This window comes from Dermacentor albipictus, chromosome 10, assembly GCF_038994185.2.
Source record: "Dermacentor albipictus isolate Rhodes 1998 colony chromosome 10, USDA_Dalb.pri_finalv2, whole genome shotgun sequence".
In the NCBI taxonomy this organism is placed as follows: Eukaryota; Metazoa; Arthropoda; class Arachnida; order Ixodida; family Ixodidae; genus Dermacentor; species Dermacentor albipictus.
Genome location: NC_091830.1, coordinates 24959601 through 24974400, shown reverse-complemented (window position 1 = coordinate 24974400; position 14800 = coordinate 24959601). Strand labels below are relative to the sequence as shown.

The 14800-nt window shown below is 48.5% G+C and overlaps 1 protein-coding gene and 1 pseudogene across 2 annotated transcripts in view; one reads left to right on the top strand and one right to left on the bottom strand.

Moving 5' to 3' along the window:
- LOC139050500 (dermonecrotic toxin SpeSicTox-betaIB4-like) overlaps positions 1-14800 on the top strand; it is a 275782-nt gene that overhangs the window by 125752 nt on the left and 135230 nt on the right. The gene's annotated exons all lie outside the window — the stretch shown is intronic.
- On the bottom strand, positions 7740-7919 carry LOC139051160 (U2 spliceosomal RNA; annotated as a pseudogene).

Here is a 14800-nt window from a genome sequence, read left to right as displayed (position 1 = left end):
GATGCGGAACTGGGTCGGTGCTGCTTCTTAACGAAGCTCTTTGACACCTGCTTGGGTGACCGGGTGTGTTTGCCACCAGGGTGTGTGCCGGTCTTCACCAAACCTCACTGACGCCAACTTGCGTAACTACGAAACACTTAGTATGTGCCGCTGTACAGCGGCAAAATGTAATTCACAATTTCTCCGCGGCTTGGAGGAATCGAACACGCGCCGTGCATATATTCAGACAAACCTGTCTGATTTATCATTCATAAATTCTCCACGTGCAGAGTTTGCGGTGGCGTCACCGAATGACGCAGCGTTCCAACAAGTGCATTCGTTGTGCGCATGTTTTGTTTTTCTTCAAATGTTGTCCGTAGCTGATGAGTGACCAGGGATATATATATATATATATATATATATATATATATATATATATATATATATACATATATATATATATATATATATATATATATATATATATATATATATTGTAGCGGGTAATATGCATGTGGCACTGTAGTTGTAGTGGGTAATATGCATGTGGCACTGTGCGGACTGCCACCGCTGCGGCGCGAGACACGAGCGCGGGTTGTTGTTGGTGCGAAGCGCTAGGACTCGTATCTAGAGCTACCTGCGATCCCTCGAACGAGCTACATAAACCCCACTTCATTTGGTGGAGCTGCGGGGTAACCTCAAAAACTGGAACTCCGAAGCAGGACGCTACCGACTGCTGCGACCATGCCTGACGAAACCACCCAGGAAGATGCACCCCAGCCTCCGACGGTCATCGTTTCCGGTGCATTGCGCCAGCGTGATCCTGCCATCTTTAGCGGCACCGATGATCATGACGTGGAGGATTGGTTGTCATCTTACGAAAGGGTGAGCCAGCATAACAAGTGGGACGACGTCACAAAGTTGCACAATGTGCTGTTTTACTTAACCGGCGTCGCGAACCTCTGGTTCCGAAACCACGAACACGATTTCACAACGTGGAGCAGATTCAAGACAAGTTTCACAGAAGTGTTCGGGCGCCCCGCTGTGCGCAAGCTTCGCGCAGAACAACGCTTACGGGGGCGCGCGCAACATCACGGTGAAACGTTCACAAGTTACATCGAAGATGTCATTGACCTGTGTAAGCGCGTGAATCCGTCAATGGCGGAACAGGACAAGATAAAACACATTATGAAAGGCATTGATGAGGACGCATTTCAAATGTTGCTAGCGAAGGATCCGCGTACGGTGGCCGAAGTTATCAACTTGTGCCAAAGTTTTGACGAGCTACGGAAACAACGCATCTTAGCTCGGCGCCCACCGCCTACGGAAGATTCGTTAGCAGCATTGGTTATTGGCGACAACCACGCAACTTTGCTGACGCAAATAAAAGAATTTGTGCGCGAGGAGGTCGCGCGACAGCTCTCGATTTTGCCGACCACGGAGAAGCCTTCTCAATATTTGGCTCCAGCGATCCGACAGGTAATTCAAGAGCAAGTGACCGAAGCTCTTCCACCTCCGTGTCAGCCGGCTCCCGTGGCCGCGCCTCTGACGTATGCTGAAGCCGCTGCACGGGCGCCTCGTCTGCCGGGATTCTCTCCTCCGCCGTCAGCGCCTCTCCAGCCGGTGTTCTCTCATCCGCCCTCGCCTCGCCAGCAGGTCGCTCCCTTTTTCAGCGCACAGCAGCAAGGCACAAATCCTTGGCGTACTCCTGACAACCGCCCAATATGCTATGCCTGCGGTACACCGGGGCATGTAGCGCGCTTCTGCCGCCGGCGCTTGCCGGCCTTCGTGGGCACCGCGCGACCACCCAGCTCCGGATTCCGACCATACCGTATGCCTCAGCGACCACCATCGGAAGTCTACGCTGCTGATGACATACCAGCACCGCAGTCACAGCTCTACAATACTCGTCGCTCGCCTTCCCCTCGTCGGCGCTCACTCTCACCCATGCGTCGTAGGCCCAGTGCCAGTACTACTGAGGCGGAAAACTGATTTCCGCAGTTCCTGAGGCACGAACTGCGTCATCGTCGGAACATCAAAGTCCTCGTTTTTCCCCCGCTAACGTTATTGAAGTGTCTGTTGATAGCATCAAATGTCTTGCCCTCGTCGATACAGGTGCTGCTGTATCTGTGATTAGTGAGAAACTTTGCCGTAAATTACGGAAAGTGACCATGATGCCTTCGGTATTATTGCTTAGAACAGCCAGTGCACAGCAAGTTCAGCCAGTCGCTATGTGCACTGCCAGGGTGTTGATTCGAGACATTTTGTATCCGATTGATTTCTTTGTGCTAACTTGTTGCTCCCACGATGTGATTCTCGGTTGGGATTTTCTGTCGCGCCATCACGCCGTCATTGACTGTGCACGTGCTGAGGTTCAGTTCTCCGTTCTGTGCGATATGCCATCTCACGACGTTAAAGTTCATGATGTTACCAGGATCTGTGTAGCTTCCGATACTGACCTTCCCCCTCACAGCGCGGTATTTGTCCCTCTTTCATGCGCATCGCTTGCCGAAGCGACGGTCATGTTTTCACCCGCTGCCGTCTTCATTCGCCGCCAGCCTATATTGTTGCCTTTCGCTCTCCTCACGGTGCACCATGGGGCTGCAGAAATACTGATTTCTAACCCAAATTCGTACACTTTGGCTTTGCACTGTGGCGAGACTATTGGTACCATCCAGACTGTGGACGCTGACGTTATTGTGCATTTCCCTGTTCCCGACGACGTGGATACTGCCAACGTAACAGCACTGGCACCCCATGTGCCATCTAACCGAGTACCACCGGATGTTTTTTGTCGCTCTATTGCCGCTGACCTCGAGCCGACACAACGTGAGCGGCTTATTACTCTTTTAAATGATTTTCACGCCTCTTTTGACTGCAACCAAGCATCATTAGGCCGCACAAGTACCGTCTCTCACCACATTGATACGGGCCATCACGCACCATTACGCCAGCGTCCGTACCGCGTGTCATCCACCGAGCGTCGTGTCATCGCCGAGCAAGTTGAAGACATGCTTGAACGTGGTGTTATCAAGCCATCCTGCAGCCCTTGGTCATCTCCTGTAGTACTCATTAAGAAAAAAGATGGCTCGATTCGTTTCTGTGTGGACTATCGTCGCCTCAACAAGATTACACGAAAAGATGTCTATCCTCTACCGCGCATAGATGACGCCTTAGATTGTCTTCATGGTGCCGAATTCTTTTCTTCTTTGGACTTGCGATCGGGCTATTGGCAAGTGCCAGTGGATGAATCCGACCGCTCCAAGACAGCTTTTATTACGCCTGATGGCCTGTATGAGTTTACCGTAATGCCATTCGGCCTCTGCAATGCACCCGCGACATTCGAAAGGATGATGGACAATCTTCTACGAGGCCTCAAATGGAAGACATGCTTATGTTATTTAGACGACGTGGTAGTTTTCTCCCCTGATTTCACCACTCACCTCTCTCGTCTACGCGAAGTCCTTACTTGCCTTACCACCGCCGGCCTTCAACTTAACTTGAAGAAGTGCCGCTTCGGAGCCCGCCAGCTGACCATACTTGGCCATGTCGTGTCCAAAGACGGCGTCCTTCCCGACCCTGACAAACTTCGTGCTGTCGCAGAATTTCCGCGGCCGACTACAGTGAAAGAGCTCCGCAGTTTCGTCGGTCTTTGCTCTTATTTTCGCCGCTTTGTGCGCAATTTTGCCTGCATCATCGCTCCCCTGACGAAGCTCCTGGCTGGCTCTGGTGACCTTCGCGACTGGACTCCGGCGTGTGACCAAGCCTTCACCACTTTGCGTCGTCGGCTTACCTCACCGCCTGTTCTACGCCACTACGACCCGAGTGCACCGACTGAAGTTCATACCGACGCCAGCGGCGTTGGTCTTGGGGCCGTCCTTGCCCAACGGAAGCCTGGCTTTGCAGAATATGTGGTTGCATATGCGAGTCGTGCTCTCACGAAGGCAGAATCCAATTATTCTGTCACGGAAAAAGAATGTTTAGCTATTGTTTGGGCCTTAAACAAATTTCGCCCTTACTTGTATGGCCGTCCGTTCGACGTTGTGACAGACCACCACGCGCTCTGCTGGCTTGCGTCACTGAAAGACCCGTCGGGGCGTCTTGGACGTTGGGCTCTTCGGATCCAAGAATTTGACATTCGCGTCATTTATCGATCCGGGCGCCAACATTCTGATGCAGATGCGCTCTCCCGTGCGCCCATGCGATCCGACGAAAGGCCACCTTCATCCACAGAGTGCCCGGTTGCTACGCTTGCTGTTACTGACATGCCGTCTGAACAGAGAAAAGATCCGTGGATTGTTTCTCTTATTGACATTCTTAGCAGTTCTTCAACGTCTACATGCCCTCGAGCCATTCGTCGCCAAGCCACCCACTTCGTGCTACGGGACGCCATATTGTACCGCCGAAACTATCAGCCCGACGGTCGCAAATGGCTACTAGTCATCCCTCGCCATTTGCGTTCCGACGTATGCACGTATTTCCATGCAGACCCACAACAAGCTCATGCTGGCGTCCTGAAAACCTACGAGCGGCTCCGCCAGCGGTACTGCTGGCGCGGCATGTATTCTTATGTCCGCAAATACATTCGGTCATGTGCAGCCTGTCAGCGACGCAAGACATCTTCTCATACGACAGGCCCTCTGCAACCTTTACCGTGTCCTGCACGTCCTTTTGATCGGGTTGGCATCGACCTTTATGGGCCTCTTCCATGCAGCGCTACCGGAAATCGTTGGATAATTGTCGCAGTAGACCACCTGACAAGATATGCTGAGACTGCTGCACTTGCTTCGGCTGCTGCTCGCGACGTCGCCGCATTCATCTTACGGCATTTCGTCTTACGGCACGGCGCACCGCGAGAACTGCTCAGTGACCGAGGCCGTGTCTTCTTGTCCGAAGTTATTAATGAGCTACTCGCCGCGTGCCGCACTATTCACCGCACCACTACGGCGTATCACCCACAAACTAACGGTCTAACGGAACGATTCAACCGCACCCTTGGGGACATGCTCACCATGTATGTTGCGTCGGATCATTCCAATTGGGACGATGTCCTCCCTTTTGTGACGTACGCATACAATACCGCCGTTCAGGTTACCACAGGCTTCTCACCATTTTTCCTTCTTTATGGGCGTGAACCATCCACTACCCTCGACACCGTACTACCATATCACCCGGATGCCTCTGAATTCACCCCTCTTTCCGAAGTTGCTCGCCATGCTGAAGAGTGCCGCCAACTGGCTCGCTCGTTCACGTCGGATACCCAAGGAATCCGCAAAGATCGCCACGACAACGATCAGCCCACACAGTCCTTCGCCGTGGACTCTCACGTCTGGCTTCGGCTGCCCTTCCAAGCTCCAGGCCTTAGCCCAAAGCTTGCCCCGAAATATCAAGGTCCGTACCGGATCGTCGCGTGTACTTCGCCTGTGAATTATGTGGTCGAACCGGTGACGCCATCTTCGGACAAACGCCGCCGTGGCCGCGAGACTGTTCACGTCAGCCGCCTGAAGCCGTACCACGACCCCCTTATCGTATCATCGCCTTAGGTCGCCAGGATGGCTCCTCTTCGCCCCGGGGGAAGTTGTAGCGGGTAATATGCATGTGGCACTGTAGTTGTAGTGGGTAATATGCATGTGGCACTGTGCGGACTGCCACCGCTGCGGCGCGAGACACGAGCGCGGGTTGTTGTTGGTGCGAAGCGCTAGGACTCGTATCTAGAGCTACCTGCGATCCCTCGAACGAGCTACATAAACCCCACTTCAATATATATATATATAGCTTTTATTATTGCCAGCAATGACGAGGGCGGACGCAGCCTCCCTCCGCCTAGCAGACGGCCGACATCCCCTGGGCTTCAGTGGCAAGAAGTTCATAAAGTGTTGAGACAGAGCTTCAGGAGTCCAAAGCCTTTGGTATTTCAGCTTGAGCGAAGTGAAGCGCTCCACGTAAGTCTTCCCGAGCAGCAGAAAAAAGTTATGCGGGCTACACAAGTCTCGTATGGCGTCTCTCTTTGAAAACCTGTTAATACTCCCCGACTTTGCGCTTTAGCCGACGTTGCGTCACAAAGGAGTGAGGACATGCATGCGCGTAAAAAGCCCGTGTTGTGCAATACGCGCCTTATAATCAGCGCGCCGCACAGTAACAAATAATCTCGCCTTGGCTGCTGTCTCCCATTCCATGTTCGGCTTCTTTCGCCAACCCCTTCGCAGTCGAAACGCCAACTTATATGTATGAAATAAGCCGCCTGCCTCAAATGCTGGAAGCCTTAGAAAAAATTATCGGCAGGCAATAACGGCTTCTGGTACGGTCTCTTTGGAAGGTTTCGCGTTTCTGCGTCATACAGCGAGTGCTGTGGTGGCGGGCGAAGCTTTCTGGTGGAGAAACGTTCTCCTTGAAGCGACCTCCTGAAGCCAGTCCTTTGCCTCCGTCCGTCCTTAGTGAAAGCCGCAGGAATCACGATTGAGTTTGAAAGGACACTACAGTGGCTCAATATAGAATGAAAGAAGCGAGAAGAAAAAAAAATCCTTTTGGAGAGTTTTGCAGAATCGGTGAAAGCAAAGTTTTAGTGAGCCAGCACGGCGAAATGGCGCATTGCGATGACAGACGCGCTGCAGATATCAGTGACTGGCACGTCCCTCATCCACCGCGGTGGACCTTGCGGAGAGAGCGTAATTTTTATTCAGCATTGAAACGTGTTGAGTGACAAGACGCGAGGCGCTTGATCGTGTAGGGATTGATCGTGTAGCCACACGACAACAGCATATATAAGATGAATGACAAGCAGCAAACATCGGCGACTAAAGCGTCCGGTAATTTCTATCTTCACTCTTACCTGTGCTCTATCTCAAAAGTATACTCGTAGCTTAGGCAGTGCTGCAACTTACAACTTGCACTACTGCCAAAAGTACGTGGAAGTATCCTTGCGCCATTTTGTTTTCTGCTTTTTTTTTACCGTCAAGTATTCCCACCATCAAACTTTCTGAACCACCATCGTGAACTTTCTAAATGTGTCTCGAGCGGCCAGTCGCGCGGCAATTTTGCATGTGTTTGCCGGCTTCTTTCACGGTGGCAAAAACAGTTTTATGTAGCACGTATTGAGCAACAGAAACCTGTATCGAGTGTTTTTCACGCTGCTCTACAATTCTCTCATTGACACTTTTCACCTAATTATAATAATTGAGAAGTTGGTTAATTGATTAAGATTAGTTATCTAATTAGGTGGAATGAAAAAAGTAATCTGACTCCAAGCGACGGCAAACAACAGTACCTTGGTTCTGTTCATCGACGTAGCATTTGAATATTTTTTAAAGTTTGGCTCAAATGGTGACAGGTATAGTTTAGAGACACCTTCGTTGAGACGCTGCTCCTCTGGTCAAAGACGCGGACGCTTTGATTTGAAACGCTGTGGGCCTCGGTAGAAATGACATGGTTCGCACACCCCATTTTCTTCCCCAAGTCGCTGAGCAAATCATTTCATTGCCTTTCCTAGGCATTTACTGGAAATTGAATCACTCTCCAACTTTTATGCAGGGTGTTTTAATGCAAAGCACTTTTAGTTTCGTTCTTGGCACCTTGCGGCAGGTAGGTAGGCAGGAAAGTAATTTCTAGTCTCGCCTCACTTAAAAAGAAAATATTGCCCAAGCGACGGTGGAATAGAACATCTCCCGTCGAGTACAGCAGCCCTTTAAACAATAAGCCACTATTTTTTTACAGCAAACTTGCTTATGGCTAGGGTTCCGTGCATTTTTGTTCTCCGCGTGCAAAAACCTTGAGCCGATCCCGGAGATAGTGCAATAACGGGCCGACCCGTGGCGCAGGTGAAGCAGGCTTCAAGCACTCCACCAACTTCCCAAAATAAGTTTAATATCTTGGGTCCAAATCGAATGCGTATCGGATATTAAGCATATAAGAACAGATGCTACACTTTGCCCCGCGTCGGCCATGTCTACGTTCGCACCGCCCTCTCTTTGTCGGCGTTCCAAGCGCTCGCGTGTCTCCTTTCCTTCCGCTCTCTCCTGGTAGCGGTCCCTTCAAAACATCACACGTGTCTAGTTTTCTCCGGCTGCTACAGGCGGCGGTCCCGTCGTCCATGCAATTGGATATAAAGATAACAGTAAATGAGCTCGTACCTTTGTTTAAGATTGTGTGGCGCCTCAGTACCGTGTGCTAAACAGCTTCGTTGGTCATCCACCTTCACAGAGTACCGACGGCACATCATCACCGTTCCTCCACAGTCGTCTGCTGTAGGCGCTCTGGTGAGACAGACGGCCACCATTACAGGGATACACATTTATTCCAATAAAAGTGATAAGTTATATCTCACTTGGGCAAAATGAGTGCAGTAAGTTTCTTCCAATGCTCTCCGTACATATAGATTTTCTGCGTCAAATATTTTATGAGGCAACATCAACGTAAATAAATTTTGTACTTTGACAATGTAATATCACTTACGTGTTTCACTTGTGAGGTCTGGGATTCTCACTTTAGCTACTCATGTAGAGTGTCGATATGTTCTCATAATTGCACTTTACATGCTTTGTTTGAAGCACTACGAACACTTGCGTTAGCATCACCTCCCTCGAAAACTAGCTCTGGTGGGATCCAATGTCCAAGCATGGGCCGCACAAGACGCTTGAACTCTTTTATCAAATTCACTTGGTGAAAACCGGCATCTGTGTAGAAGTGTACATTTTATTTTAGAGAGAAGTGATCATGTCAGAAAATTTCGCGAAATGAAATGTTGCAGTGAGGTTTTTAGAAAGTCAGTTTTTTCCCTCATAAAAAGAATGTGCGGAGCAAATTGCTGCAGGCAGATATTGTTTGTAGGCCTGAAGCACAGTTTTTCCGTTTCCTTCTGGACCTATAATCTGTGTAACTTTCAATATTGCTGAAACTTTTACCGAAACAATACCGAAACTTTTGTATGGCGAAAACGGCTGCCAGGCATTCCTGTTCCGTAACCGTATAATTGCATTCACATTTTCTCAGGCAACGGCTGGCATATGCGACAACATGTTCTGCGCCACTGTGACGTTGTACAAGCACCGCTCCTATCCCGATTCCACTAGCATCAGTGTTAACTTCAGTCGGGCAAGATAGATCGAAGTGACGCAAGAGGGGTGCTGACGTTAGTATAAACTTCAGTTGAGAGAATGATGCGTCACACTCTGGTGTACAATTGAAGGATGCATTTTGTCGCAAAATACTTGTCAACGATGGAATTCGCATGTATTTGTTATCTACATTTATTACTAATTCGTTTGTTTGTTTCTTTAGTCAATATTAAATTGTTATATTGTATATATATTGCAATTCCCCATCTGCTACGATGCTTTGAGTACTGGCGCAGCAGATATTCTAAATAAATAAGACTGATGTCAGCATTCGTCCTGCTGTATACCTTCGACAGGGCTGCGCAGTACTGTTGAGCAGACAGCGTGCGCTTGCGCAGTCGTAATGATCTCTCTGCCACCTCGTAGGCAAGAGAATCTAAGCACAAGTGTCCTGCACAAGACCATTAGAGTGAGCGCCAGGGGTTTGTGCCTAAATCCCTTCTAACCGGCAAATCCCTACGGGGATCTTGAGGCGTAGTTGCTCCGTCTCGAAGCAGACGTAAATACGTGCTGCAAGCGTATAAGTCGTGCAGACGGCCGTTGGCCGTCTGCTCACAGTCGTCGGCGAGCGAACGGAATTAGCTCTTGTTTTGTCCTCTTCCTGGTGACTAGGATTAGCCATAAGAACTCCCGCACTTGGCAGGTCACTGCACCCTTCGACTGTACACGACGCAGTAGTACTAAGAGAAGCGGAATGTTGGCCGGAAGCCACGAATGCATGTAGGCAAAGGCAGGGGCTGCTTACAGAGGGCACTTTGAAAGGCGGGCATGCGGAAATCATCTGCCTTGATGGATATTACGCTCGATGTGCCAGGGGCTTGAGTAAGCAGCTTGCGCTTCCACTTGCGACATTGCGTTGAGTAGGCATTACCCCTGCTCTACGTATCTGAGCTGCGGGCAGCCTTTCATTTCCAACTTAATATTTTCTGACATGACCACTTAGCTTTGTGATGTTGTTTTAGCAGGGTTGTTTGTTTGGTACATTGAACAGTATGTAAAACGTATAAGAAAATCTACTTAACGATACGGATCTGTAAATTTCCACCCAACAACAAACGAATAAAGAGCGCCAGGCAATACCCCCCCCCCTTGCTTTTGTTTTGATTCCTTCTTATACGGATTCCTTTCTGTTGGAAATTGGTATATATATCCGTCTGCCTTGTATCTGTGAGAAATGACAACGAATGATATTTTTTTTATTTTTTCTTGATGAAGATGAATTTAATGTCCCGGCCATTATCTCGCAATTATTAGGAGGAATTAAAACTGCGTTTGCTTCAAAGTGCGAGAGCACGGACATTTGATATGTATGCAATTTACTTTTATGACTCCAGACCTTGAATTTCTTCCTTGCAATGCAAGTAACAATTATGATTTAGGCTATCAGTCCAAATATCTTTGTATAGATCTTTCTTTGTTTTCGAAAATAAAGTCCATATGATTGATTGATTGATTGATTGATTGATTTAGGTTCTCAGCGCTCAATCTTCATCTAGGCCCAACATAAACGCTGCTACGGATAAGCGTTCGTATGCACAAAACGTTGCTTTTACGGATAAGCGTCCGTATGCACAAAACGTTTCTTTTACGGATAAGCGTTCCTATACACAATACGTCTTTTAAGGATGTGCGTTAGTATGCACAAAATGTTTCTTTTAAAGACGACTGTTCAGATTTTGGTATTTCTGGTGGACTGTTCTTCATCGATTGAGGACTTCATTATACATTGTCATGATACGAGCATAAATAGATCGAGAAAACATGCACACAGAGACAATAGAATACATATTTTCTTTTCTTGTCCGTGGTTTTGACTTCACTCTGTGTCGTTGCATCCTTACATCTTTAGCAAGGTCCCAGAAGCCCGACAATATGTCTTCCTACAGCTCCCATTTGAATAAGCCTAACAAAAGTGACAAGTCAACAAAAAATGTGACAAAAGGCCTTTTCATCTCAGCGCGTTGCCTATTTAGACAAAGGGTGACCTACCAAAATCGCGACCTTCGTATTCTTTGTCCGGTGATTCCGATTAGGCGTGTTTCGTATGACCGAAGTGAAGAGTACCTGGGAGTAAACTATAAAGAATTCACCCCGAATAGTAAATTTTTGCGGCAGTTAGTGCGGCAATTAAGTAAAAGGGAGCACTAGGTTGTGACGGCCAGGCCACTGCAGTATAGGACTGGAGGGTGTTACGGTTGGCATGTAACACCCCGGGAACAAAGGACGCTCGAAGGACCCTGCTCAACCGGAACGATGAACGGATGCCTAATTTGTCATGGTTGTCTTGAGTGGATGGCCGGTCTGGCAGGTTAGTGCACTCTGCAAGGATGTGTGCTAGAGTGCGTTTTGACCGTCTGCAAAAAGGGTATAAAGTGTCATGCTCTGTTGGGAACATCTTGTGCAAGAGCACGGGATGCAGTCGGTTGAGTTGCGGATGCGGACGGGGAAGCCTACATCTGCCGCTTCTGTGCATTTGTCCTTGTTGTCCAGCCTCGACCTACCGACCCAGCTCGCGCTGGCGGCTAGGGGCCAGGAACTGCTGGACGCATATGGGAGCTGAGAATAAGGTCCCACCCCATCTCGTGCCAGCGCGCACCAACCGTCACTAAGGGCTCAGCACAAAAGTTGATTCTCTCTCTCTCTCATAGCACGTGACGTTGACGTGAGAAACATTCCGCCTATAATTTTAGTGGACATATTTAAGGGGCCCCGCAATGAACTTTTCACTTCAATCTCTTCTTATCTTTCACCAACGATTGAATAAACCGTGCAAGTTTCGCTCTAGAAACCGCCTCGTCCTTGACTGGTCGCCATGTTCTGCCGGATACCTGTAGCCCGCCGACAACGCCATGCTACCCAACAGTAACGTAGGTCGAGCTTCGATAAACAGACGTCGCAACAACTCGGCAGCGGTGGAATACGCTACCCGGGAGAACGCAACAAGGAGTGTTCAGCTACAAACTGAGACTTATGAAAGCCTGTTCACCTACAAGCACGCGGATGCGTATTAATGCTCTTAAGTGGCGTCATTTTATAAGAAGCCTGATATTGCGAATGTTCGTCCTTTCGGTCAAGGTCTCTAGTCTTTTGGCTACTACACCAGCGCCCCCTTTTACCCTAGCGCAGAGACCCCGCGACTGGGAATTCTCAGAAGCGGGTTGTGAGGCGAGGGTGCTGTTCGTGTCTGCAGAGACGAGAGTGAGTAATAGGTTTGGAGATGCAGTTGAAGCCCGATTTGACGAAGGCGACGTGAGGGAATGGTCAAACCTTCGTATAATCGGGAATCTCTTAAAAAGGATAAACTATGAAAACTACCAAGTATGAGTAAAGAAATCGAGAAATGGTAAGGGCGTCACGCAGCTCTCGTGGATCGCGAGATGCCTTCTCGAGACCTTTATTGAGACCCAGTAAATCACCTGAGGAGGTCGACGGGGTCCACGACCTCGCTACAAGTGCGGTGGGCACATGGCCTATGCTTCGGGTCCGCATCATCTTACGCTTGTGCGGCGTCGGCAACAAGCTTCGCAAGCTTTTCGTCGCCCAAATTTTCTGTTGCGTCCATGTCAGCGCTAATATACCGGCGCTTTTGCACGCATGCGTTGCCGGCGAAGTGTACGTCTTCTGGCGTTTTAGCTACTTTGCCGCCTCCTCTACTTCGGCACGGCTTCGTGAAATCGGAAGCGATGTTAAATTTTCCGTTGTAAGATGGAATTCGCAGGTAGGTTGCACCCAGTAGAAAACGTTCGGGGAATTTGAATTTCTTCGCAAAATTGAGAAAGTTGTAAAAAGTCGTGCTTCGTAAGGATTGTGCCACAGAGCTTAGGAAAGTTTGGCTGGCCAGCGAATCGTTCTTCCGGAACGAACAAGACGATTCGTCTGGCGAGTTGCTGAAAGAGAGAGAGAGGGGGAGAGAAGGTGTTTGATTGCCATTGGATGGCACACACTGCGGGGGGGGGGGAGAAGAAAACAGGAAGGCAGGGATGTTAACCAGTCAATAGTCTGGTTGGCTACCCTACACTGGGGGATGGGAGAAGGGGAAAAGAATGAAGGGAGAGAGAAGGTGTAGATAGGTGTACGGACAGCACTTGAGTTAAAGTCGCTCGAGCTAACCAGATGTTCTGAGAAAATTAGTAATGTCTGTTCACTCAGAGGACGATCATCTAGTTTCCTCAATGTGTTGGACAAATACTGTCTTTGTGCTTGAAATTGAGGACAATGGCACAGTGAGTGGTCAATGCTTTCCTCGCATCCGCAAACATCACATGCAACACTATCAGCCATTCCAATTAGTGCTGAGTAGGCATTCTTGAAGGCCACTACAAACCATAACCGACACAGAAGAGACGCTTCACGCCGGTGCAGACCGGCTGGAGGTCTGCACTGCGGAAAATTAGATGACGCAGTGCGCTCCCTTACGGGTGGTCTGCATAATAACGCAACGCGGAACCCATCTACAATGCGTGGCAGCTGCATGCAGTCATCAGGAGGCAATGAAGAAGCGTTGCTGGAAGCTATGACGTCGCAGTGACGATTAACAGTGCGCTCGAGCACTGCGGGTCACTGAGTTGATGAATCTCGCCCAAGCGCGGAAGAACACTTCCTGGGGCAATTTACTGCGGAATCCGTACGGATGTAAATACAGTAACTGTATAATATCAGTGTATAGGGCATATGGCTTTATACGTGGACTGTTTATTGCACAAGTATTCTTTGTGACACATGATCTGCATCACACACCCATTTCAAACTGCAGTGTTTACGTATAGTGTGTGCTGCTAAGATACATTGTATAGGAGTAAGTGAGTAAAACATTATTATAGAGGGTGGCTCTCCGGCCTAGGGAGAGGGAATTAGGGTGGGACAGACGTAACAAAAATAATAATATATAGGAATTATAAAGCACAATAAAATTATTAGAAAGTAATAACAAAAAATTTTAGTAGCCGCATTAAAGTTTAACGTCTCACGCGAAGCGCCACAATGACAACCACGTTCGCCTCACGTCATTCCTCGAGGCCGGCCTAATCCAATCATCTGAGTTCCGGATGGTGGCTCCCTATGATTTTGTTCTCGTCTCTTGTCATTGTAGATGTGGTTGATGCAGTGCACATGTGTAGCGCGTAGTGCCTATTTGTGTAGCATATAGTATATAGTCCATGGTGTATCAGTCCGTTATGCGATGTATTATGCATAAGTGCACTGTATATTGTTCATAAGCGTGCTTTACAATGTGTAAATTTCTAGTCCTACTTATGCTCCACTTTTACACAAATAGCAGCGTTTATTGGTTACTGTAACACTTTTTTGTCATTCGTACAACGATAACTTTCTTAGAAAACGTTTTTTCCGCCATCACGTGCTCTGCAGGTATCGGCTGACTACTAATTTTATTGCCAATACCGTTTTTTTTCCTCTTCTTATCAACCGGCTAGCGCATTTCATAATTGGTCTATTTACTACTTTTCTGGTTTATTTGTTGGGCAAATGTTATTCTGTATTTGTATTAAATCGCACGTATAACAGACGTTTCCCTGTTGAGATCGAAGTGGGACAAGATCGACAAACGCTCGCTTTCGCTTGGATTATTTTTAGGGGCACATTAAAGAACCTCAGGTGGTCAAAATTGTTCTGGAGTCCCCCATTATGACGTGTCTCGGAGGAAGCTGATGCTTTTGGCGCGCAATATCGCCGGACGTTTTGAGTCGGCACGA